The 25,599-nt window shown below is 41.1% G+C and overlaps 1 long non-coding RNA gene across 1 annotated transcript in view; it reads left to right on the top strand.

Moving 5' to 3' along the window:
• Positions 1-2,359: 2,359 nt before the first annotated feature.
• Positions 2,360-25,599, top strand: part of LOC148112556 (uncharacterized) — a 34,467-nt gene continuing 11,227 nt past the window's right edge. Inside the window, exon 1 of the long non-coding RNA XR_015729185.1 lies at positions 2,360-2,479. This is a non-coding gene — a long non-coding RNA (uncharacterized LOC148112556). The remainder of the gene's footprint in view (positions 2,480-25,599) is intronic.

Below are 25,599 nucleotides of genomic sequence, written 5' to 3'. Positions count from 1 at the left end.
TTGTAGGACCTATGTGTTTGAGTAATGTATACATTTCAGTTTTTCTACTTATTTACAATGATATGTAGACTTTGATATTTAAACTGTGCTCAGAGTCAACAAAGAACTCATGTCAGTGTGGCACATTATTGTGTAATAATAAGAACAATACCATGGTTCCCCTACTATTCCTCCTTGTAATATAAAACAGTGGAAGTCTAATGGTTAATCAGTTGAAGGTCAAATATGTGTATAAACTGATTCCCTGATTGGTGAGTATGTAAGCTTCTTGGTGATGTAAGAAAGCATGGAAATTCTGTTTGCAGTGGAATATATGTGTAACGAGTCACTGATATATAAAAGTCTTATCTAATACCGATGTTTTTCCCTTCCAGAAGATTATATAACATGGCATTTCATTTTTATTTTTTCAGAAATACTTTGAAATTTTTCAGTTTAGCAAAGGTATTTTGCAGAATCTTGTCTGAATAGTCTGCGCTGCTGTTTGTGAGAACTCTGCATACTTCATAATGTCCTCGAAGGATAATGTATATTGAATGTTGTGCTGTATAAACCAATGTGATGTAGCAATTAAGGTGATGGTCTAGGGCAGGGGTTTCAAGCTAATGGCCCACGGGCCGGATGCGTCACGTGCTGGCCATTCCCACCCCCGTTTTAGCAAAGGGGAAAAAAAGTTGTGTTACGTCACATGACCATAATGTGACAATGCGAGTTTGAAACCCCTGGTCTAGGAGTTGGGAGAGCCAGGCTCTAGTCTAAACTTAACCATGTAGATTGGGTTAATTTTAGTCCCAGCACATTCTTGTAGCCAAAAGATTGTTGTTTTAGGGGTAAATAGGAAGATAGTAACAGGAAGAACATTATACATTCATGAGTTTCTGAATGAGAGATGGAAGATAAATCTAATAAATACAATTTAAGGTTGAAAGGAGTGCTGGAAGAATCTAAATATCTTTTCATACTTTATGTATAGGGTCTCTAGCAGTACCTATAAGCACTTGGCTGGTCTCAGATAATGTTCTGGTAAATTCCAGAACAATGGAATACAGCATTAAGAGTTGTCAATCTTATTTAGCGAAGTTTTCTCTCTGGTAACGCTATACTCCAAACTACGCCATCTACATTCTGACCTATGCTTAGTTCATAAGATTATTTACCAAAACGTTCTACCTGTAAATGAGTACTTTAATTTCAACCGTAATTACACAAGGGCTATCAATAGATTCAAACTCAATGTAAATCGCTCTAATCTTGATTGTAGGAAATATGACGTCTGCAATAGAGTAGTAAATGTCTGGAACACTCTACCTGATCCATAACTTCAGAAGCCATCCTGTTCCACTGCTTAATAGATCTCATTAGTAGGGAAATTTTTCTCTGTTAAGTTTCCACCCACTAGTTCTTGTCTTGCCCTAGGATGCAATGGAGAATTCATTAATAGTCTTTGCTCTGTGACTTCCGTTCATACATTGGAAGACTACAACCATGTGTCTCCTTAGCCTTCTTTTCCTTAGACTAAACATATCAAGTTCCTTCAATTGCTCTTAATCGGAATGAGCTTCCAAGCGCTTACACCATCTTTGGGGCTTTCTTTTGCACTCTTTCCAGCTCCTCAGGATCCTTTCTGATAGCAGTCATCATCGGATTTACTTGAGCTAAACCTTCTCACTTATGTATATGACCTTCATCCAAAAACACTTCTTTCCGAAAGGAAAGTAGTTCTAAGACAAAACCAGCAGCCTGGTCATTTTTCTGCTTGAAGAAAAACATGATTATGGGGTCTCTTCCGTTTTCTCAACAAAACTTTTGCAGCAGGAGCTTCCACAAAAACTAACAAATAAACTAAATAAATATATAAATAAATGCAATTAGAGAAGCATTTAAAGATAATTGAATTGTGCCTGCTACAATTACCCCTGCAAATGCACTCTGAGTCTTTCTATGACCTGATAGATCTAATTGGTAAAAATTCTAAAAGGATAATGCGCCCATAAATACAGGATCTACACTTAAGCAGTGCTCTAATGGGTGCTTATTAATAATAACTTTAACTCTCCTTTCTGTGTTTTCACTGCCAGAGGAGTCAGGAAGAGGCTGCAGCTGCTTACTTCTTTGAGATGTATATGTATAAGAAAATAATTCAACCTTTTTGCAGCTGAATCACAAATTGAGCTAATTAGAGTCCGCTGAATTAGAACATTCATCCTCAACCAGTGGCTTGTCTCTGGAAATTTCAGTGTTTTTCATTAGATCTAAGTGAAACCATTTGGATGGTTTACTGCTGTGCTCTGTTTTCCATTAGGAGGCTGAATGCACTTAAAGAAGCCAGAAGATACAAGTTTCAAACAGATTCAGTGGGATTCTCTAAAGGCAAGAAGAGCAGGATGGCTTAAAGCTGTTGTTCCATTCACAGAAGAAGATACTGCATGAATGGACCATGATTCTATCAAAGCTTCAGTGAGTAATAGAAGATCCAAAGGTAGGCTTCCATTCATAGGACATACAGTAGACATTTATTGACTGAAGGCCTCTTCCAAATCTGAGAATGAAAGTATGGCCCTTTGATTTCTCTTTTCTTCTACAGTTCTTTTCAACATCCTTGAATTCTTTCCAGAAATTCTTTCAACTTTGCATAGAACCTTTGAAGGAATCCCAAAGTGTTGAGAAGAAAGTAGGAACTAAGATTTGGAAGCTCGTGATACCCTACTCACAGGGGATTACATTCAACCTTCTAGCTTTAATCCTGGGATTTGTGACTATGTTGCTAATTTTATTTTTCATTGCGAAAATTGCCAGCTCCTCATGCTTCAGATGAAGCTGCTAACCTCTACTGTCTAAAAAAGAGATAAGAGTTTTTTTTAAAAAAATCCCAAGAATATCTAAATTGGGAAGCAGGGAGAAGGACACTTGCAAAAGACTGCTTTAACAATTGATACAAATACTTTGGTAACTAAAAATTAGACTTTGGTCATCATTGTAAAGATACTTAAATTTGTGGTCAATGTGATATTGTGTGTCTTTCTGCAAGTACTGTATGCATAACACAAAATAGTTTTATAGTTTCCTATATCTGGGATAGGCAGACTGTTGAGCAGAGAACATATTGCCTCACAATGTTTTTTTTTTTTTATTTGTATCCCGTCTTTATTATTTTTATCAATAACTCAAGGTGGCGAACATATTGAAAACACCTTCCTCTTCCTATTTGCTTCACAATATCATCTCTGTGAGATGGGTTCAGCTGAGAAAGAATGACTAGCCCAAAGTCACCCAGCTGGCTTTCATACCTAAGGCAGGACTAGACATCCAGTCTCCCACTTTTTAGCCTGGTACCTCAACTACTAGACCAACTACTAGACCAACTACCAACTACTAACCTCTCAAACATCACTACTCATTCATGAAATACTTCCAATGTTAGGGGAGCCAATCAGAAGTCACCTGACGCAATGGTTTGTGAGAATGACCTTAGGAGAGAAGAAGAGAAGAAGGGTTAACCTCATTGCCTTCTCCCCTCTTTGGAAGAGCTTTATAGCTCCCGCTGCCTTGAGAAAGTTCAAAACATTCTTAAGGATCCATCTCATCCTGGGCACCCTTTTTTTTGTACTATTACTGGTACAGGATAATAAAAACAAGGTCAAATAGGCTGAAAAACAGCTTCTATCCCAGAGCAGTAACTATATTGAATTCTACTGTATAGTGCAATATTAATGCAATATCAGGGGTTTTCAATTCAGTTGCATAGAATGTGAAGGAATGTGTGTTTTTGTTTTATTTTTATAGCTTTCTTACGTATAATGTACACTGAAGATGGCATTTAATTTCGTTGTACGGCTGCAAACCTTCACTTTGTGTCGAAGATTGTTGAGAGTGTGGTTGCACGACAACTTCCCCAGCACCTGGATGATGCTGTCTATCTAGACCCGTTCCAGTCTGGTTTCAGGCCTGGGTACAGCACAGAAACGGCATTGGTCGCATTGGTTGATGATCTCTGGAGGGCTTGGGACAGGGGCTGTTCCTCTGTCCTGGTCCTATTAGACCTCTCAGCGGCTTTTGATACCATCAACCATGGTATCATGCTGCACCGGCTGGAGGGGCTGGGGGTTGGGGGCACCGTATTATGGTGGTTCTCTTTTCTCTCTGACCGGTCGCAGTCTGTGTTGGCAGGGGGGCAGAGATCATCCTTGAGACGCCTTATGTGTGGGGTGCTGCAAGGGTCGGTCCTCTTGCCCCTTCTGTTCAACATTTATGTGAAGCCACTGGGTGAGATCATCCGTGGTTTTGGGGTGCAGCTCCATCAGTATGCTGACGACACTCAGCTGTACATCTCCACCCCAGACCACCCCAATGATGCCCTTGAAGTGATGTCCCGGTGCCTGGAGGCTGTGCGGGTCTGGATGGGGAGAAACAAGCTCAGACTCAGCCCCTCCAAGACTGAGTGGCTGTGGTTGCCGACGTCCCGGTATAGCCAGCTGGTTCCATCACTGACTATTGGGGGTGAGATTTTGGCCCCCTCAGAGAGGGCTCGCAACTTAGGTGTCCTCCTGGATACATGGCTGTCCCTCAAAGATCATGTGATGGCTGTGGCCAGGGGGGCTTTTTATCAGGTTCGCCTGATTTATCAGTTGCGTCCCTTTCTGGACCGGGCTCCTTGCGCACGGTCACTCATGCCCTCATCACTTCCTGACTGGACTACTGCAATGCTCTCTACATGGGGCTCCCCTTGAAGAGCATCTGGAGGCTCCAGCTGGTCCAAAATGCAGCCGCGCGGCAGATTATGGGAGCAGCAGGGCGCTCCCATGTAACTCCTCTCCTGCGTGAGCTGCATTGGCTCCCAGTGGTCTTCCGGATGTGATTCAAGGTGTTGATTAACATCTTTAAAGCACTCCATGGCTTAGGACCTGGATACTTATGGGACCGCCTTCTGCTACCAACAGCCTCCCACCGGCCAGTACGCTCCCACAGGGCGGGGCTCCTTGGGGTGCCATCGGTCAGACAATGTCGACTGGTGACCCCCCCGGGGGAGAACCTTCTCAGTGGGGGCTCCTGCCCTTTGGAACAAGCTGCCCCCGGAAGTACAGAGGATCCCAGGCTTGCGCACCTTCCGCCGTGCCCTGAAGACTTTGTTATTCCAGCAAGCCGGGCTAATCCAATTTAAATTTTAAATTGGATTTTAATGGGATGTTTTAATTATGGGCCAAAGTATTTAATCTGGTTTTAAATTGTTTTTAATTTTTATATTTATGTATTTGATCTTGGCTGTTCACCGCCCTGAGTCCTTTGGGAGAAGGGCGGTATATAAATAAATAAAATAAATAAATAAATAAAAAAATAAATAAATAGTAAGCAAAATAAAGTAAAAAAAGAAGACTAGACAGTCCTTGTGCAAAAGATATCTCACCCCACAGAAGCAAAACGGGCATGGGAAGTGTTTCAGAAGGAAGTCACAGTTTTCTGAAAAAGAGGGGGGAGATACTTTCAAATTGGCAAGATCTTGTTACTGCAACTTTACATTAAAGTAATATTAGAAGTCATGGTTTGTGCTGCTTGTATGAAGGATTGATACCCATTTATCAGGAGGCAAATGGATAAAAAGTTGCTGTTTACCACCTTCTTTATCCATGGTTCTGTACTCTGTACTTCTTTATGAGGGGGTCAAACTATTTTCCAAAGGTCCAAAAGGCAAGACAAGAAACAATGGATGGAAATTAACCAAGGAGAGAAGCAACCTAGAATTAAAGAAAAATTTCCTAGTAGTGAAAGCAATCAAAGCATGGAACAGCTTGTCTTCAGAAAAATCATGAGTGCTCCATCACTGGAAGTTTTCAAAAAGAGACTGGACAACCATTTATCTGCAATGGTATAGGGTCTTCTTCTTGAGCTGGGGGTTGGATTAGAAGACCTCCAAAGTCCCTTCCAACTGTGTTATTTTATGTTCTACTCCTGCAGCTGGTTTTTCACTTCTAACTCTCCTGTCCAGGGTTATGAGGCCTAAGTTCAATAAAGTGCTAAGCTTCAGCCATTCATTATTTTATTATCCAAGACTATCTTTTAGAGCCTATATAAGTCCAGAACTATTTTGACAATAAAGATGGTGATGGAAGCAGCTGTTTTTTTTACATTCATTAACTCTTTTCTTTTTTAAAAAAATAAAGGAAAAGAAAGAGACTGATGGGTGCTAAAGAAGATACTGTCTTCCTTTAATGCAGATACTCCAGCTGGTTTTTCCCAGTTGCCACTGGTTCCTGGGATGGTCTTAATACCGGTAGTCCTCAATGTATGACCACCATTTAGCCCAAAACTTATGTTGCTAAGTGGGAAATTTGTTAAGTGAGCTTTGCCCCCATTTTACGATTTTTCTTGCCACATGTGTTAAGTGAATCACTGCAGTTCTTAAATTAGTAACACGGTTGTTAAGTGAATCTGGTTTCCCCATTGACTTTGCTTGTCAGAAGGTCGCAAAAGGAGATGATATGATTCTGGGACACTGCAACTGTCATAAATCAGTTGTAAAGTATCCAAATGTAAATCGCGTGACTGTGGAGATGCTGCAATGGTTGTAAGTATGAAAACACTTCCCGATGTAACTTCTAACCTTACTGTAAATTGAGGACTACCTGCATAAAGCCCTTGCTCCACCAGTGAACTATTACTCTGTCTTCTCTGTCCAGTTTTCCCTATAAGTAAGCAGGGGTGGGCTCCTGGGGTTTCAGCATGGTTCGGGAAATCCTCTAGCCAAGGATTGCCGGGGTTCAGCGAGCCCCCAAATGCCACCCCTGGCTGGCCATGTCCACCCCGCCCTCCCAGGAGTCTCCATGTGGCCCGTTCAACATTCCAGGTAAGTGCAGGGGCCGCGCAGAGGGTCTGGGAGGGCAAAAAATGGGCCTACCAGAGGTTCCAGAAGTCCAGAAATGGGCCTGTTTCCGGCCTCTGGAGGGCCTCCGGATCCTGGGGGAAGCAGTTTTCGCCCTCCCAGAGGCTGGAGAAAAACCTCCGTAACCTGGGGAGGGCAAAAAATGCCCCCCCATGGTACAGGCCACGCCCACCATGGCCACGCCCACCCAGCAACAGGCCAGTGAACCCGTTGTTAAAGGATCTGAAGCCCACCCCTGCTTGAAGGTTCCACTTTCAAGAAATCAAAATAAAACTAGATGCCATTAGCACCATAAGCACATAGCCAACAAAGAGATCGGGATTTGCAATGCATCTTTTTTTTTTTTTAACCCCAAAGGCACTGATTCAAATAAGAACCATTTGTATTATGTTCTTAATAGAAATCATTTTCTCTGACTTGGGGACGGAAGGGTCTGTGCTTATGCCTCCATTTGCTTTCTAATTTTGCTTTAGAATAATGCTGACTTCTTATAAAATATGTAATTGAATTATATATGAACCAGGGTAATGTAGTGATGGAAGATGCTGGATTATGCCTAGAAAGTTGCAAGTGCATCTGTAGCTTGAGAAGCTAACAGGGCGACTTTAAGCCAAATAGTATTTCGTGATCCAACTGACTTCAAAGGCTGGTTGTTGTGAGTGTAAAATCAGAAGTGATGGCATTATGTTACACCCACTTGAGTAGGGTGTAAGAGAAGTAGAGCAGGATATAAATCCAATACATAATGCATCTTCACTGAACCACATAAAAGAAATGTAAAGATGTTATTTTCAGATAATGAAGGTCTTGTTTCAATTATTAATTCTGTATCATGAAATGGAATTCTCCAGTTTAAAAAGGACCCGGAACTAGCCAAACTTTACCCAACATTATTTAAAATAACAAAGTAATATCTTAAAAGCCAGTTTAGTGTTTAAAGGCTAGAAACTAGGAGACCATGAGTTCTTGTCTTACCCTAGACATGAAGTGAACTGGATGAGTTTGACACACTCTCAGCCCAGTGATGGGTTGCCCCCAGTTTGGACCGGTTCTATAGAACCAGTAGTAAAACCGGTGGGAGGCTCCGCCCACTGATGCTGATGTCATTAGAAGCGAACTGCGCATGCGCAGAAGCAAGGTGCATGTGTGTGCGATCCCATTGCGAACCAGTAAGTAGAACCCACCCCTGTTTCAGCCCTAGAAAGCAGAAGTGGGTTCCACTTACCTTTGCTACCGGTTTGGAACTTTGAGTGTGCACATGCACGCGCTCGCTTCACACATGCGCAGAGCATCCGTGATAATGTCTGGGCGGGTGGGCGGAGCCTCCCACCGCCGCCACTACGGGTTCACCCAAACCGGGGCGAACCGATAGAAACCCACCACTGCTAGAAAGGTGACAATAGCAAAACCAGTTACAAAAATATCCCTCTCCCAAATTGTATGGCGTCACCAGGAGCCAAATCTGACCTGAAGGCAATAGTACTAATATCTTGGTTCTATATTAAAAAAGAAGTAAAGCTCAGCCGATCACCGTAATAAGTTTGGATATATCATCTGTCACAAAGTTATGGAAGACTGGGCAAAAATGACATGTTCCAGGTAAATCTCTTGAAACAGATTGCGTTATGCGGAAATGTGAAGAGAAAAATGCATGGTATTCGTGAAACCTATTGCCTTTTTTAATGGAAGTTTCTAATAAAATAATTTTATCTGAGAAACAGTAACAATTTCATGCATCAATTATTCATAATTTTAGGGAGCTCCAAAGACTGTATAAACTTTGAAAAATGCTATTCATCCACTTGAACAAAGCCGTAAAAAGTATACCACTTTTTTGTTCTTTAAATTATGTAGTGAATTGGTTACAATTCACTGCATAATTTGACCTTATGGCCAATTATTTTAGAGACATAAATGATTTCTTCCCATTAATGCTCAGTTTATACTACTTAGCTTTTAAAATATATAAGGAAGGCAAATGGTTTAATTCTTGATCAGAGATGACTCCCTTAGGTTAGCTATAGTGACTTTAGTAGAAGTGGGATACTAATGCCCAACTGCACTTATATATATTCAGAGAAAATAAGTTATTACAATGATAGAAGCAGAATGATAAGATTCGTATTACCTTAAAAGTCTTTTTAAGACTTTAAAAGAGGCATTTTGGGTAATTGGAATGTTTGCTACTGTTAATAAAGATAAAATAAAATAAAGATTTTAGCACTTTACCCATGAAAATTAATATAGAATATGTTTGGATATCTTGTTGTTATGCAAATTTGCCCAAAAGGTTATGGAGGAAAAAACAAATATACATAGATACATAGATACATACAATTTGTGTGTGTATGTGTACATGTACATGTACATGTACGTATCAGAGATGGGTTTCAGCAAGTTATGACCAGTTCTGGAGAACCGGTAGCATAAATTTTGAGTAGTTTGGAGAACCAGTAAATACCACCTCTGACTGGCCCTGCCCCCATCTATTCTCTGCCTCCCGAGTCCCAGCTGATCGGGAGGAAATGGGGATTTTGCAGTAACTTTCCTCTGGATTGGGGAGGGAATGGAAATTTTACAGTATCCTTCTTCTGCCACGCCCACCATGCCACGCCCACCATGCCATGCCACATCCACCAAGCCACACCCATATAACTGGTAGTAAAAAAAATTGAAACTCACCACTGGTACATATACATATACATATAAACATACACACACACACATACACATATGTATGAGGAGTGGTAAGGTGACCTAGAGGTGGAGCTCTCATCTCACAATCAGGAGGCTGCAAGTTCGATCCTAGGTAGAGGCAGATATTTCTCTTTCTGGGCACAATGAGAATATAACTGCTGAACAAATCTCCATATTGGTGTCAGGAAGGGCATCCGGCCAATAAACACTCTGCTAGCTCCATTCTCTTTTCCGGACTCCACCCTGCAAAGGATTATGGGGTCATTAAATGATGTTGATGATATACCTATATATGTGTATATATGTACATGTATATTTGTTTGTTCCTTCATAACCTTTTGGGCAAGTTTGCATGACAACAAGCTATCCAAACATATTCTATATGAATTTTCATGGGTAAAGAAGTAAAATCTTTATTTTCAAGCAGTGGTATCAGTATGGCCATGACTCTTCAAATCACTTTGATTTGACTTTCTTCTTTCTGAGATCAAGTTTTACGGAAGGGGAATGAATTATTACACTCAGAATTCTTTTACCTTTATCTCCTACCACAGGCCTGATGCAATGCATACAAACTCATGCACCTTTTTTGTGAGTCCCCACAACTGTGGGGCATATGATTTCAGTTCATCATCATCTGCTGAATAAAAGTAATATAATTACTGTCCACTTTTTTTTTTTTTGGTGAAGTAAGAAATAAAATAGACGCATTGGCCCTCCAATAGGTAATCATCACTTTTTACTTAACCAAATAAATAAATGTTGTGCTGTGGTCCGCCAGCAGCCTGTGGAGTTGGCAGTGGAGTTGGACAGTGAGGAAGCTGGGGAGGAACATGGGTCAGTCCTGGAGTCTGGGGAAGGCCCGGACGAGGGTACTGCATCAGAGGCAGAGATGGGGCCAGGGCCATCTGGGTGTGATGCGTGGGCTCCGGAGCCTCCAGAGTCAGACAGCAGAGAGGCAGAAGAACAGGAGGAGCCTGTTCCTAGTGCGCGCATGCGCAGAGCTGCCAGAAGGCACAAACAGTTAAAACAAAAGGGATGACTCGGGAGTAAGTCCTGGAGATGATTGGCCCCTCCCATAAGGCTTAAAAGAGGAGCAAAGGCACGTGGGCACTTTGCAGGAAAGCAATGTTGTTAATTCTGTTCCCAGTCGGCATCTCTGTTTGATTCTGGAATCCATGTGGCTTTGCCAAGAAAGTCTTTGCAAGAGTGTCAAGGGAGATAAAGGTTGGTGATTATCCTGAAGAACTTCTCTCGAAGGACTTTTTGCAACTATTTGGGACTCAGCTGTGAATGAACATAATTCACAGCTGTTGCAATAAAAGAGGTTTTTGGGACTACTCGTGTTTTAATGACTCAGGAAGTCTAGGTCACAACACATTGAAGACATGAGGGATGAGCCCAAAGTTTCAAGGTAGGTTTTTCCCTCCCCCCTCAAATTGACCTTCCCTACTGGTGACTACATGGAAACGTCTATTTATTTTATTTTATTTATTAAAGTTTTATGCCACCCATCTTCCCTATAAGGTGATTCTGGGCAGCTATATTATTTTCATAGCTATGTTTTATTGCTCTTCTGGCGTTTTGTTTTTCTTTTGATTTACCAGTCTACTCCTGTAGCTCTGGTATCTTTCAATCATTTTACTCAAAGATTAATAAGGTCTGTCCCTAATAACCTTTTTCAAAAGCAGCCAAACTCAACCACCTGCTGTGAAGCAACTTATTTACAAAACTGCAGTTTGGTGATTTATCGAGAAAAAAAATAATCAGGATTAGCACACATCTACTGTATCAATATTTATCTCTCCTGAGCAGTTTCGTCTATAAAGTATTTCTCTATACTGAAGATTGGTGGTCAGGCCTTACAAACGGTTATGTACTTTTATTGTAACCTGCATTGCTCAATAGTCACAAATCAACTGTGCATGACCACCGAATTTTCCTCACCCTTAATTTGGAATGGTGCGTTCCTGAACAATAAAAGCACCTGTCAAAGGCAATTCACAAAGAGGTTAATAATAACAAAGATGTGTAAGAAATCCCAGTCTCAATATGCATTTACCAACACAGATTATTAGGAATTACTTCGTTAAAGGAAGAAAAAGAGACACCTGCTGGCTGAGAAGGTAATATAAAAACCATCATATCAACAGTTACTGAGCAGACAGTTTCTGGGGTTCGCAAGACCAGGTCAAGCTATCTTCTAGAGGCTAAATCATAGTTATCAAAATCTGAGGCTCTGGCATTGTGATTAAGACAGCTGAATAAACCTTTTTAAAGAGTGGGAGAAAAGCCAGTACTGGTTCTAAATCCCAGATATTGGCTAAAACAAGGTAAAATACTCTGGCATTGATAATAAATATCAGCACAATTCTCTCACCTTTTACATAATATTTTAGGATTGCTATGACGGCCTTTTTTAAAAAGATGATACCTCCTGTTAATTTTATTAATTTTCACATTGGTTATTTTGTGATATGTAGAACTACAAGCTGTTCTCCAAGCGATTACATAACACATGGAATACAAATATAAAAATAAAGAATTTATTTCTGGCAATTCATAATTGCCATTGATTTTTTTTACTCTTGGTATAGGATGCTGTTTCATAAGTACTCTCTTCTGTCCCAACCATAATATGTTTTGTCCTTGTTTCACACACACACACACACGTTTAATACTAGAGTAAAACCTCTGAAAAAGTGTACCTTAAATTAAACATCCTTATTTTTCTTATACCTCAATTGCAGGATTCTCTCACTGAATTTACTTATGGTTTTACTATTCTGTTCAAACACAATGGGCTAGCCACTGAGGACAAAAGGAAAATATGAATCTTCCTGCAATGAAAATGAAATGAAGTGTGAAACTTCCTGGAAATGAAAATACGAACATTGTCCAATTAGTACCAAGTATCAATTGTTCTGATGTCAGTTTTAGTTTGCCTATGCAGAAAGAGTTGACCTAGTTAGTACACAAATATTTATCTCTTGAATTCTCAGCATCAGCAAAGAGTAATGTAATATGTGAATATGGAATATGGAATATATTCAGCATGTGAATAAGATAAGGCAAAATGACAGTTCTGTTTGTGATTTTTCAGCGGCAACTAATCCTTTAGACTACTGGTAGGGGAGTTTTAGATAACTTTTGAAGATTAGTCACCCTTAATATTCCTTGGGAGGTAAAATAATCAAAGCCTGTTTTTTCAATGTTTTCCTTTAAAAGGAGGGGGAAAATATCATTTTACTCTTGTTTTTTAAGTTAAGTTTATGTTAGGGTTACAACTTTTTTTGATGCATTTCCTGTCTTAAAAATAGCAGGAAACCATGTTGCTTATTTTCAACAATTGCAGTTGGATAGACCCTGGAGACCACAACAAAGCATCCAATTCAGAGGGCTCAATTTATTAATTCTTTTACACATGTTGCAGATTATCATGTTTCAGATTCGTCCTTAAGGATAAGAACTTTTGAGTGTGTTCAAACTTTGTCTGAATAGGATGCCCAACCTGTAACTCCAGACTCTACCATCACTGAGCCTCGGAGCAGACTCCAAAGTGCCTCTGAGTTCCATTAGTTTTTATTGCATGACATATGAATGTTAAATTAAACTCTATCCAGGTCTCACTCCATCTTTCTCTTGTTAAATGTTGCACATCTTGATCTGAACAATAGTTTTTTAAATAGGTTTTAATTTTTGCACATCTATATTTCTGAAGTGGGGGGGGAGTTTCCTTTGTAGGATTCTGAATATATGAACTGTAAATGCTTTACATACCGTATTTTTCGGAATATAAGACGCACCTACCTTTTTTGTTTTGTTTTGTTTTTATAAAAAGTTTTTTTTTATTTTTTAGACAAACACAAACATACAGTGTATTTTCTTTGAACAAAGTATTTGGCTGATTCACAAATTTAAACAGTGTTTAGTCATTTCAATTAAATTTACAATTTCTATATTTCCTTTTTGCCATATTTATTCCTCATCTATTTTTTTTTAAAAAAACCCAATATTACTCTTCATTCTCATTTCTAATCTTAATCAAATTCAATTTTTCCCTTCTATTCTATATTATACTCCTTCCCATTGTCATCTATTTTTATATCCATCCTCACATTGGTTAATTATTTAATATTACAATTGTTTAATACAAATTCAACATTTTAATATAAATTAATTAGTTATATAACTATCTTTTTTGTATATTAATCAATATGAACATGAATATTCCAATTATTTCCATGCAATCCAATTTCTTACAAATCAATTAATTATGTTTAAATAAACCAAATAATTTCCCCCATATATTCCTCCAAACCACAACTTAACCATTTCTGCTTTCAACACAATATACAATTAATAGTATCTCAATAATTACAATTCCCTAGTTAAATAGAGCTTTCCCCTTATGTTACTCATTTTCACATCTTAAACTCTCCCAATAACCCAAATAGTTTTGCCCATATAATCCTCCAAATCACAACTTAATCATTTCTACTTTCATCACAATATATAATTAAAAATATTTCAATCGTTACAATTTCCCTAATTAAATTTAAAAATGTTCTAGCTGTTATCCAAGCTACAACTTAATCCTTTTTACTTTCACCACCATATACCATTAAAGGTATTTTAATTGTTACAGTTTATACTTATTCATATTTCTAAAAAAAAAATAAAAAAAATAAAAACTTATCATTGTCTAGATTTCAAAAATACAAAGACAAATATTCCAATTATTATTCATTTCATTTTTACAATCATGATTTCCCATTTATTTCTTACCACTATTCATATTTCAATTCTAAAAATGTATAACATCTTTCTCTTTCATTTCTTTTTCTTTTTCTCCCTTCCCATTTTTATTTTTGCCTTTTCCTTTCTCCTTTTTTTCTTTTGTGTTTTAAAATCTTGAACTCTCCTCTTTTGCCGTAAATTTCCCATTGTTTGGAGCTACCTTTTTTGATGAGGAAAAAGAAGAAAAAGAAACCTGCCTCTGCCTAATTTTGGGATGTTGCAGCAAACAGCAAACAGCAAACAGCCTGCTTTACTTTCATTTTTGTTTTCAGCATAGCTTGATTAGCACAAGGAAAAAAAAAAATCTGCTCCAGCAATTTACCTCTTTGCAGCAAGCTGCAGAGCTCTGCGCAAAACAGCTGAGAGCAAATCAGCTGAGAGCCGGGAGGCGATCCAATCAACCTGTGCTAATTAGGCTGTGCTGAAGCTGAAAGGAGCTGTTGTTTCTTGCTGTTTGCTTGCAAGGAGGTAACTGCTGCGAGGCAGAGGCCAAAGGGTGGGGGCCAGTGGGTGGGCGGAGCTACATTTTGTGTACAAGACCATTAACCATTAACCATGGTTAATCAAAAATAACTATTAGAAATGAATTGGCTGGATGCAGTTTACAACAGCTGCAAGGCTCAGCATCTGTATATTTAAAATATCTGGGTGTACTTTTTTTGAAGGAATAGAATAGAATAGAATAGAATAGAATAGAATAGAATAGAATAGAATAGAATAGAATAGAATAGAATAGGACAATGCAATAACTTTATTGGCCAAGCGTGATTAGATACACAAGGAATTTGTCTCTTAGTATACATACAAAAACTAAGTGATAAATCATAGATCATAAATCATAAGATACAATCATAAATCAACAATTGATAAATCATAATATATCAATAGGCGAAGGCAGTAGGAAAGATGAGAGGTGAGAAAGATGGAAGATGAGAAAGATGAAAAAATGAGAAGGATAACAATAGCAATACAGCCTACTACATGGGTAAATATCTTTAGGCATAAGACAGTACTGTGGGAGTTACGTGTTTAGCAGAGTGATGGCGTGGGGGAAAGCACTATGTTTGTGTCTAGTTGTTTTGGCATGCAATGCACTATAGCCATGATGGCGAGCCTATGGCGCGCGTGCCAGAGGTGGCACACAGTGCCCTCTCTGATGGCACGTGAGCTGTCACCCCAGTTCAGTTCTGCTGCAAATGCACATGCACCTCCTGCCGGCCAGCTGCTCTTCAGGTCTCTGCCATGCATGTGCAGGGATGGGGCGCATGCAGGGGCTGCGTGCGCATTGCATTTTGGGGGTTCGGGCACACATACGCACTTGCGTGCACACATTCTTTGGGCACTCGGTCCAGAAAAGGTTAGCCATCACTGCACTATAGCAATAGCAATAGCATTTAGACTTACATACCACTTCACAGAGCTTTAGAGCCCTCTCTAAATGGTTTACACTGTAGCAGCATCTTGAAGGGAAAAGTTGAAACAGTTTACGACCAGGATGTGACGGATCTGTATAATACTTCATAAAGTTAAACCTTCCACATTGCTACTATATATATGAAAATGACTCCCACTGAGATTAAAGGAGGTTTAAAAAATACATTCGTTTTATCTAGGAATTAAGATGCACTACATTAAGGATGAAATATGAGACCCAAAAGGAATAAAATCTGGACAGTATTACTACTGATACTAGTCTAGCCTAAGAAAGAATGATTCTGAGAAAACTCCATACTGCAATTGAGTTACTAATTATGAGTGAAATGCTTCAACCCATATAGGCAGTTCCACTTTTCAATTCCCATTTTAGACTAGCCACTATTTACAAATTTCCTTCTCCAACTACAAACAGAATCTAATCAACATGAGAAAATCAAGCCAGCCCTTTTAGGATGTTCAAATCAATCTGGTCTGGAAGTTCAGTGCCAAACATGTCACTTCTGTTTAGCATGGAGTCTGAAGCTGAAAAGACAAGGTGTTTTAGGAAAGTTTGAAGTGCTTTTCTAGAGTTTTGTTTCATATGTTTTTTTTTCTCCACCTCTGGTACTTTTAGGAGTTTAAGATTGTTAAGAATTCAAGGTCCTAAGAATTGTTGGAGAGTCTTTCCAGTAGATTTCATTCCACCCACCCAATAATTTTATCCTGATCCTCATTGTTTAAGCATATTAAATTAGAATTTTGACTACATAAAAAGGTAAAGGTTCCCCTCGCACATGTGTGCTAGTCATTGCCGACTCTAGGGGGTGGTGCTCATTTCCGTTTCAAAGCCGAAGAGCCAGCGCTGTCCAAAGGCGTCTCTGTGGTCATGTGGCCGGCATGACTAAATGCCAAAGGCACATGGAACGCTGTTACCTTCCCACCAAAGGTGGTCCCTATTTTTCTACTTGCATTTTTTACGTGCTTTTGAACTGCTAGGTTGGCAGAAACTGGGACAAGTAATGGGAGCTCACCCCATTACGCGGCACTAGGGATTCAAACTGCTGAACTGCCGACCATTTGCTCGACAAGATCAGCATCTTAGACACTGAGCCACCGCATCTCTTCTTTCAACTACATATTGCATTCAAAAACTAGGTGCATATTACATTTTGAAACTTTGAAATACCAGATTTAAAAATAAAGGCAAAATTAAATAACATGTTTCTAGTTTTTGCAGGATTATTTTTTTTAAAAGAGAACCTTTCTCCCCTCCCCCTTGGAAGTTTCACAAGGATTCCATTTTGATCAGCAATTCTCTTTTTCATGAGAATATTTATGAGATTTGATCTTTGTGAACTCTAACTCATACAATCTATTTTACATTTGAACATGCCAGTTACAATTTATTCCCTATTCTCTCACTTCTCCCTATTTTTTTTTTAAAGACCTCATGTTAAAAGAAAAAAAAAGAGGAAAGGGCATCAATACATTATCAGCGGATTTTTTGTGAGAGGAAGTGGGCTCCAAGCAAACTCCAGGGTTTTTCTGCACTGCTAATCGGAAGTGCTCTCTATCCAGTGGTGGGATTCAGCTGGTTCGGGCCAGTTCAGGTGAACTGGTAGTTAAATTGCTGGATGGCCCCTCCCCTTCCCACCCCTTCCAGGAGTCCCCCCCGCACCAGTGGTGGGTTGCCCCCGGTTCAGATTGGTTCCCAAGAACTGATAGTAAAACCGGCAGGAGGCCCCGTCTATCACCCCAAATGTTGTCATCAGTGATCTGCACATGCGCAGAAGGCATGCACATGCGTGAAGCAAGCATGCACATGTGATCCCATTGCGAACCGGTAGTAAAGGTAAGTAGAACCCACCCCTGCCCCGCACCCCATTTTGGCTCCCAGGTAAGTGCAGGGAGGACATCAAGGCCCAAAATAGGCCACTGGAGGGGGTGCGGTGCCCCCTCCCCCGCAGCCCATTTTCACTACCAGGAGGCTTCAAGTAGGCCTCCTAGGCCCAAAACAGGGTGTGGGTGTGGCGTGTCTCCCCCATGGCCCATTTTTGCTGCCAGCGGGGTGCAGGAGGCCGAGTGCTACCTGTCACACTCCCTGGCCGTGCCCACCCTGGCCATGCCCACCCAGCTGGTCATTAGGGCAGAGAACCGGTTGTTAACATTATTTGAATCCCACCACTGCCTCTACCCACATTGAGTCAGATGAAAACATTGAATCAGATGAAAGGCTCACTGATTTCTGTCTCTATTGTCTGTTTCAAGCACTACAGTTATCTGACTTCTGTCCAGGTTAATGGATAATAAAATCCATTGTACATCTTGAGGCTGGCTTTAAGCAGCCTTGGAAGAAGAAGGAAAATGTTTCTTTAATAATAGTGCAGAACAATATCATTATTCTCACAGGTAGGACCGACAAAACAATGCAATTTCATGGAGACTTGCAGGTTTCCTAAGGCATATTTATACCATGGTTAGGTACAAGCAGAGGTGGTATTCAGCCGGTTCAGACTGGTTGCCTGAACCGGTAGTGGAAATCGTGGGTGGGTGGGGATCCCAATAAATAATAAGTCATGTGTAGGGTTTTTCAAGGGATCTGTGCACTGAGTCAGTGTTGTCTCCTGACAATTGCCTGCACAAGTCACTGTAGTTTTCTTGGCAAAATTTTCAGAAGTGGCTTGCCATTGGGTCCCCCTTCTTAGGGCTGAGAGAAAGCATCTGGCCTCTGGTTTCTTGTGCCTAGTGCTTAACTACTACCCCAAACTCATATATGGTCTACATCTGAATAAAATGATTTTTTTAAAAAAAAATTAATGGGTATATTTTTGTTATGCTTTTGAATTTTATCGTGGGATTCTGTGATTACTCTTGTGAATCTAGCAATATATAAATAAAGCAATCAAATAAACCTCAAGATGATCGTGATTAAAGTCTCATTGATTTCACTGTCTTTATTTTATGCATAACTAGCCTAGATCCAAAGTTTGTGTGTACACATACATAACACGTGGGATTAAATATAAACTATATACATTACAATTTGTATCATCATCATCGTCATCATCTTAAATGTCAGTTTTTACGATGAAGGCATTTAAAAGTGGCACAAAAATGACATTTCTGACTGTTTTCAAATAGCTTTACTTTGAACGAAGAATTACTCCTTGACCTCATGCTCCAACATAACTCTTGTATTTTCTTTTTAAGGAGAATACCCTTTAGCTTCTCTCCCCAAAATCAAGGCGATCAGTCTGATTTTCTACTTCCTGATATTCCTTTGTTGTTTCCTCCTTCTCGTATTGCACCGCTTTCCTGAAGGATACAGGGGATTCCTACTAAAACAACATGCACTTTGCATTATTGGGGATGAGAAATCATCAATATGTTCAGGCAGCATACTGTATATATTATGAAATGGACATTTATTCTGTTAAGTGTTCCAAAAGGTGGATCGACAGTCCTTAAGAGGTTCTGTCCTGTCTTTATTTAGGCTTTGCTTCTCGATGTTTGCTAATTAGTGTTACACGATAGAGCTCTAGAATCCTCATCAGTGGTCCTGATGGAAAAGAAAGGGGGAAATGCAATAAACACCACAGTGACAGAGTAACAGAATTGTTGCTGGCTTGTGTTCTTTGTTTCCCTCTGCCACAGAGATCCAAGTAGAGGTGCTAGTTTTGTGCCTTAAATGTGACTGACACATCTGTGAATGCAATGCGTCGCCCGCTGGTTCAGGATCTGTTGCCTCTTTCGGAAGGCTTTGGAAAATGAATGGCTTCATGTTGACTTACTGTGAGCGAGAAAAATGAGAAAAATAGCAACAGAAACAACACCACTAAAAGTGCTCTAAATATTATGGCACAGTTTGATGTGCAAGTGATTTTGTAAATATAATCAGACATCCACGCTCTCCTCTAAGTCTATTAATTATGGCAAACATACCATTTAGTGGAGAATTTGCTTCTTTGAGTCATTAATATTCACTGTCAGTAACAAGAACAACCCTGCATAAGTTCTGCCATTGTTGTCTTTTATTTCATCTCAACTTGAAACTCTCTTAGCAAGGTGGAGTAGCAGGACTGGACATTTATAAAGGTCTGTTCTGACTTGTGAAATTAATCAGTTATTTCCTCATCTTTGTTCAGTTTCTGACAGTGTTCAGCCTGTTTTCTGCATATATTTGCTATAGTATTATTTCCTTAATTGTCTAAGGAAATACATCAAGATAACTGAATTTATCACAATTCCTACACATACTTGCTACAGTTTTTTTAACATTTGAAAACAATATATTATATACAAAATTTGTAAAAAGGACTGGAGATATATTAGGTAACACTTTGACTGTGTTTATAATGTCATATGAATTTTTCCAGTCCAATCCAGTCTTTGTTTATTAAAATGCTTATAATTCAGGTTTAAAACATGACTCATTGACCTTTCTCCAATAGACTTTAAAAGTACTTATTTCTCTCTTCTCCATAATACTTCTATTTCATTTACACCATGCAATCCTTATCATTACATTCTGGTTGCCAAACTTGATTACTGCAAATTCTCTGATCAATCAAAGCACTTTATGCAATAATAAAGTTTGGAAACCAGAATGTAAAGAAGAATTATGATTGATTGGGCAATGTGGTATCATACTGTTACTCCTTAAAAAAAAAAAAAAACTTTAAAAAAAGACGTTGAGACTCTAAAAAAAGTGCAGAGGAAAGCAACCAGGATGACTAGGGGACTGGAGACTAAAACATATGAAGAACGGTTATAGGAACTAAGCATAGCTAGTCTAGTGAAGAGAAGGACAAGGGGAGACATGATAGCAGTGTTCCAGTATTTGAGGGACTGCCACAGAGAGGAGAGCGTCAAGCTATTTTCTAAAGCACCTGAGGACCAGACAAGGAATAATGGATGGAAACTGATCAAGGAAAGATTCAATCTAGAAATAAGGAGGAACTTTCTGACAGTGAGAACAGTCAACCAATGGAACAGCTTGCCTTCAGAAGTTGTGGGAGCTTCATCACTTGAGACTTTCAAGAAAAGATTGGACTGCCATTTGTCAGAAATGGTGTAGGGTCTCCTGCTTAGGCAGCGGGTTGGACTAGATGACCTATAAGGTCCCTTCCAACTCTGTTAATCTGTTTATCAATCCTGAACCCCACCAAAATATTCACCAAGACTGCATTCTCATCCCTTCACTGTTTAACTTTTACATCAGTGACATTATTCAAACTTATGGAAGCAGAAATGACATCAAATTGTGGCACTATATCTTTGCTTCCCTATGCTGTTGATACGGAACTTGATTCTCTCTTTATCCCAAATAACCCTTCGATGCAGGCTGCATGATTAACTGAATACTGAATATTGCTTTACTGAAGTATTGATAAAGATGTTGCTTTTTTTCTTAGGGGAAACTGGCAGCATAAATTGACTCTCTGAGACTTGTCAGTTGAAGAGGTTCAGACCTTTAAATATCTAGGTATCCACTTTCAGTCCTCAACTTCTTGGATATGTCATTCATAACATGGGACCAAGCAATCATTAGACACCCTAGCTATGGTGGAAATATCAAAGTCCCAGTTGATAGAATACAATGTTGAAGGATTAAATATTTTGTTGTTTGTTCCTAGTTCTTTTATTCACCTATTGAATTCTTCCCAAGGATAAGATAGGATAGGATAGGATAGGATAGGATAGGATAGGATAGGTAGGGTAGGGTAGGGTAGGGTAGAATAACAGAGTTGGAAGGGACCTTGGAGGTCTTCTAGTCCAACCCCCTGCTTAGGCAGGAAACCCTACACCACTTCAGACAAATGGTTATCCAATATCTTCTTAACAATTTCCAGTATTGGAGCATTCATAACTTCTGCAGGCAAGTTGTTCTACTGATTAATTGTTCTAACTGTCAGGAAATTTCTCCTTAGTTCTAAGTTGCTTCTCTCCTTAATTAGTCTTCATCCATTGTTTCTTGTCTTGCTTTCAGGTGCTTTGCAGAATAGCTTGAATCTCTCTTCTTTGTGGCAGCCCCTGAGATATTGGAACACTGCTATTATGTTTCCCCTAGTCCTTCTTTTCATTAAAGTAGACATACCCAGTTTCTGCAACTGTTCTTCATATGTTTTAGCCTCCAGGATGTGGGATGGGCAGATGTTGTAGTTTCATGGTGTTAAATGGTCACAGGATCTAAGCTGTTCCAAATAAAGCTGCCTTTTGCTATTGACCGATAGTGATGTTGTCATTGCCAATGTTTTTTGAGTAGTGTTCCAGTGTTCCAAGCGTTCTATTACTATTGATACTATCTTTGCTTTTTTTTTTTTTTTGCCACAGATGTTCTACTTCTATCTGCAGATCTTTGTTTTTTGTGATTTTGTCCATCTTTTCCTCTTCTCTCCTGTTGTCTTTAAATGCTCAGAATGATTGGACCAAATTCTCTCCTTATTGGTTCAAGGACCTCTTTCACAGTCTTTTTTGGTTCTTTCCATAACTTCATTTCTGTCGTATGCAGAATAGCATTCATGCTAGCAAGATTTAATTACTTTTCATCTATGCCAACAGACAGGGAGTTTAATCCTATCCCCTACTAGGAGAACTTTTGCATTTGCTCAGGATATGCAACTAAAATATTTGCTCATGTTTTACTCCAGTGCTTCCTTTATGGTAATTCATATTTATTTATTCAAGATTTGTGTATCCACCTTTAATGGAACAAGAAGAAGAAGGGCAAGCAGAGAATATGTTGGCTTGATAACATCAACTTTTTAACATCCAACAATTGAAAGAAGTTGTTTTTGACAGGATAGCATGGAGAGCACTTGCCTATAAAAGTCGCCAAAAGTCGGAGACAATTAAGCGGTTAAAACAGGGGTCTCCAGTCTTGGCAACTTTAAAATTTGTGGACTTCAAATCCTGGGAGTTGAAGTCCACAAATCTTAAAGTTGCCAAGATTGGAGACCCCTGGGTTAAAACAACAACATATCCACCTATTTTAATAATAATAATAATTTAATAATAATAATTTTATTTCTATACCGCCCTTCTCCCGAAGGACTCAGGGCGGTGTTTAATTTAAAAACACAAGACACAACAATGATTAAAAATTAAAATAATTAAATAGATTTGGCCGATTTAAAACCCCAAAAATTTAAAATACCCCAATTTAAAATTATTATGTTGATAGCCCGGCCTGGCGGAACAACAGGGTCTTCAATGTGCAACGAAACACCCGGAGGTCGGAGATCTTACGTATTTCCGGGGGCAGTTCATTCCACAGGGCTGGGGCTCCCACAGAGAAGGCCCTCCCCCTGGGTGTCGCCAGCTGACATAACTTGGCCGATGGCACCCTGAGGAGACCCACTCTGTGGGAGCGGACTGGTCGGTGGGAGGCTATTGGTGGCAGAAGACGGTCTTGAAGGTACCTGGGTCCTATGCCATGGAGCGCTTTAAAGGTGGTAACCAACACCTTGAATCGCACCCGAAAGACCACTGGGAGCCAGTGCAGCTCACGCAGGAGGGGTGTCACGCGGGCACAACGAGTTGCGCCCATAACCACCCGCGCGGCCGCATTCTGGACCAGTTGGAGCCTCCGAGTGCTCTTTAAGGGGAGCCCCATGTAGAGAGCATTACAATAGTCCAGCCGGGAGGTGACAAGGGCATGAGTGACCGTGTGCAAGGTGTCCCGGTCCAGAAAGGGCTGCAACTGGAGGATCAGGCGAACCTGATAAAAGGCCCCCCTGGCCACGGCCGTCATATGCTCTTCTAAAGACAGCCGTGCATCCAGGAGGACACCCAGATTGCAAGCCCTCTCTGTGGGGGGGCAAAGATTCACCCCCAATAGTCAGCGATGGCACCTGCTGACTATATCGGGACGCCGGTAGCCACAGCCACTCGGTCTTGGATGGGTTGAGCCTGAGCCTGTTCCTCCCCATCCAGACCCGCACAGCCTCCAGGCAGCGAGACATCACATCAAGGGCATCATTGAGGTGATCTGGGGTGGAGATGTACAGCTGAGTATCATCAGCGTACAGATGACACTTCACCCCAAAACCACGGATGATCTCACCCAGCGGCTTCACATAAATGTTGAACAGAAGGGGAGAGAGGACCGACCCTTTTGGCACTCCCCATGCGAGACGCTCGAGGTCGACTTCTGCCCCCCTGCCAACACGAACTGCGAGCGGTCGGAGAGGAAGGAGGAGAACCACCGCAGAACGGTGCCCCCTATTCCTAACCCTCTCAACCGCCGCAGCATGATACCATGGTCAATGGTATCAAAAGCCGCTGAGAGATCTAATAGGACTAGGATAGAGGAGCAACCCCTGTCCCGAGCCCTCCAGAGATCATCCACCAACACGACCAATGCCGTTTCTGTGCTGTGTCCCTGCCTGAAGCCCGACTGGCACGGGTCTAGATAGATAGCTTCATCCAGGTGCCCGGGCAGTTGTCGTGCCACCGCACTCTCAACAACCTTCGCCACAAAACAAAGGTTGGAGACCAGACGGTAGTTAGCTAATTCAGCCGGGTCCAGGGAAGGCTTCTTGAGGAGGGGCCTCACCACCGCCTCTTTCAAGGCGGCGGGAAAGGCACCCTCACTCAGAGAAGCAGTTATAATCCCCTGGAGCCAGCCTCGTGTAACCTCCCGGGAGGCCAGTACCAACCAGGAGGGACACGGGTCCAATAAACATGTGGCGGCACTAATCCTACCCAGAACCCTGTCCACATCCTCGGGAGCCACAGGATCAAACTCCTCCCAGATAATATTCTCAAGACCTGCCCCTGTCTCTTCCCCTGGACTCATCCAATCGGAGTCCAAGCCATCCCAAATCCGAGCGACTTTATCATGCAGAAATTGCACAAAATCCTCAGCGCGGCCCTGCAAGGGATCTTCCCGCACTCCCCCCCGAAGAAGGGAGTGGGTCACCCTAAACAGGGCGGCTGGGCGGTTCTCTGCAGATGCGATAAGAGCGGAGAAATGTTTAGATTTCGCCGCTTTTATCGCCACTAGGTAGGTCTTGATATAAGACCTCACCTGTGTCCGGTCGGAATCGGATTGACTAGTCCTCCAAATGCTCTCTAGGCGTCTTTTCCGATGCTTCATCTCTCTCAGCTCCTCGGAGAACCAAGGAGCCAATTGAGATCGGCATCGGGTCAGAGGCCGCAAAGGCACGACGCGGTCCAAAGCTCTGGCGGCCGCACTCTCCCAGGCGGCCACCAGCTCTTCAGTCGAGTCGTGTGCCAGAGTCTCAGGAAACGGCCCAAGCTCCGTCAGGAACCTTTCGGGGTCCATCAGGCGCCTGGGATGGAACCATTTGGTCGGTTCCGTCTCCCTGCGGTGGGGGAAAGCGGTAGGAAAGTCTAAGTGAAGGAGCAAATGATCTGTCCATGACAAGGGTTTGATATCTAGGTCCCCTCTACCAAGATCATTCAACCACTGACCAGAGACAAAAATCAGGTCCAGAGTGTGTCCCCCTATGTGAGTGGGGCCTTGAACTAACTGGGTCAGGTCCAAGGCCATCATGGAAGCCATGAACTCCTGAGCCACCTCTGACGCCTCACCCGCAGACGGAAGGTTGAAATCCCCCATGACAATAAGTTTGGGGGTGTCAACCGCCACCCCGGCAATGACATCGAGTAGCTCGGGCAGGGTCGCTGCCACGTGGCAGGGAGCCAGGTACACAGTCAGCAAACCCATCTGCACCCCACGGCCCCACTTCACAAAGAGGGATTCACATCCGGCTATCTGAGGAACAGTGGTCTCCCTCGGACAAAGACTCTCCCTAATAATCACCGCCACTCCCCCACCCCTCCCC

This window comes from Pantherophis guttatus, chromosome 8, assembly GCF_059756535.1.
Source record: "Pantherophis guttatus breed Tessera chromosome 8, ASM5975653v1, whole genome shotgun sequence".
Lineage (NCBI taxonomy): Eukaryota > Metazoa > Chordata > Lepidosauria > Squamata > Colubridae > Pantherophis > Pantherophis guttatus.
Note: the sequence above shows the minus strand (reverse complement) of the source record. Positions and strands in the feature narration are given on the sequence as shown.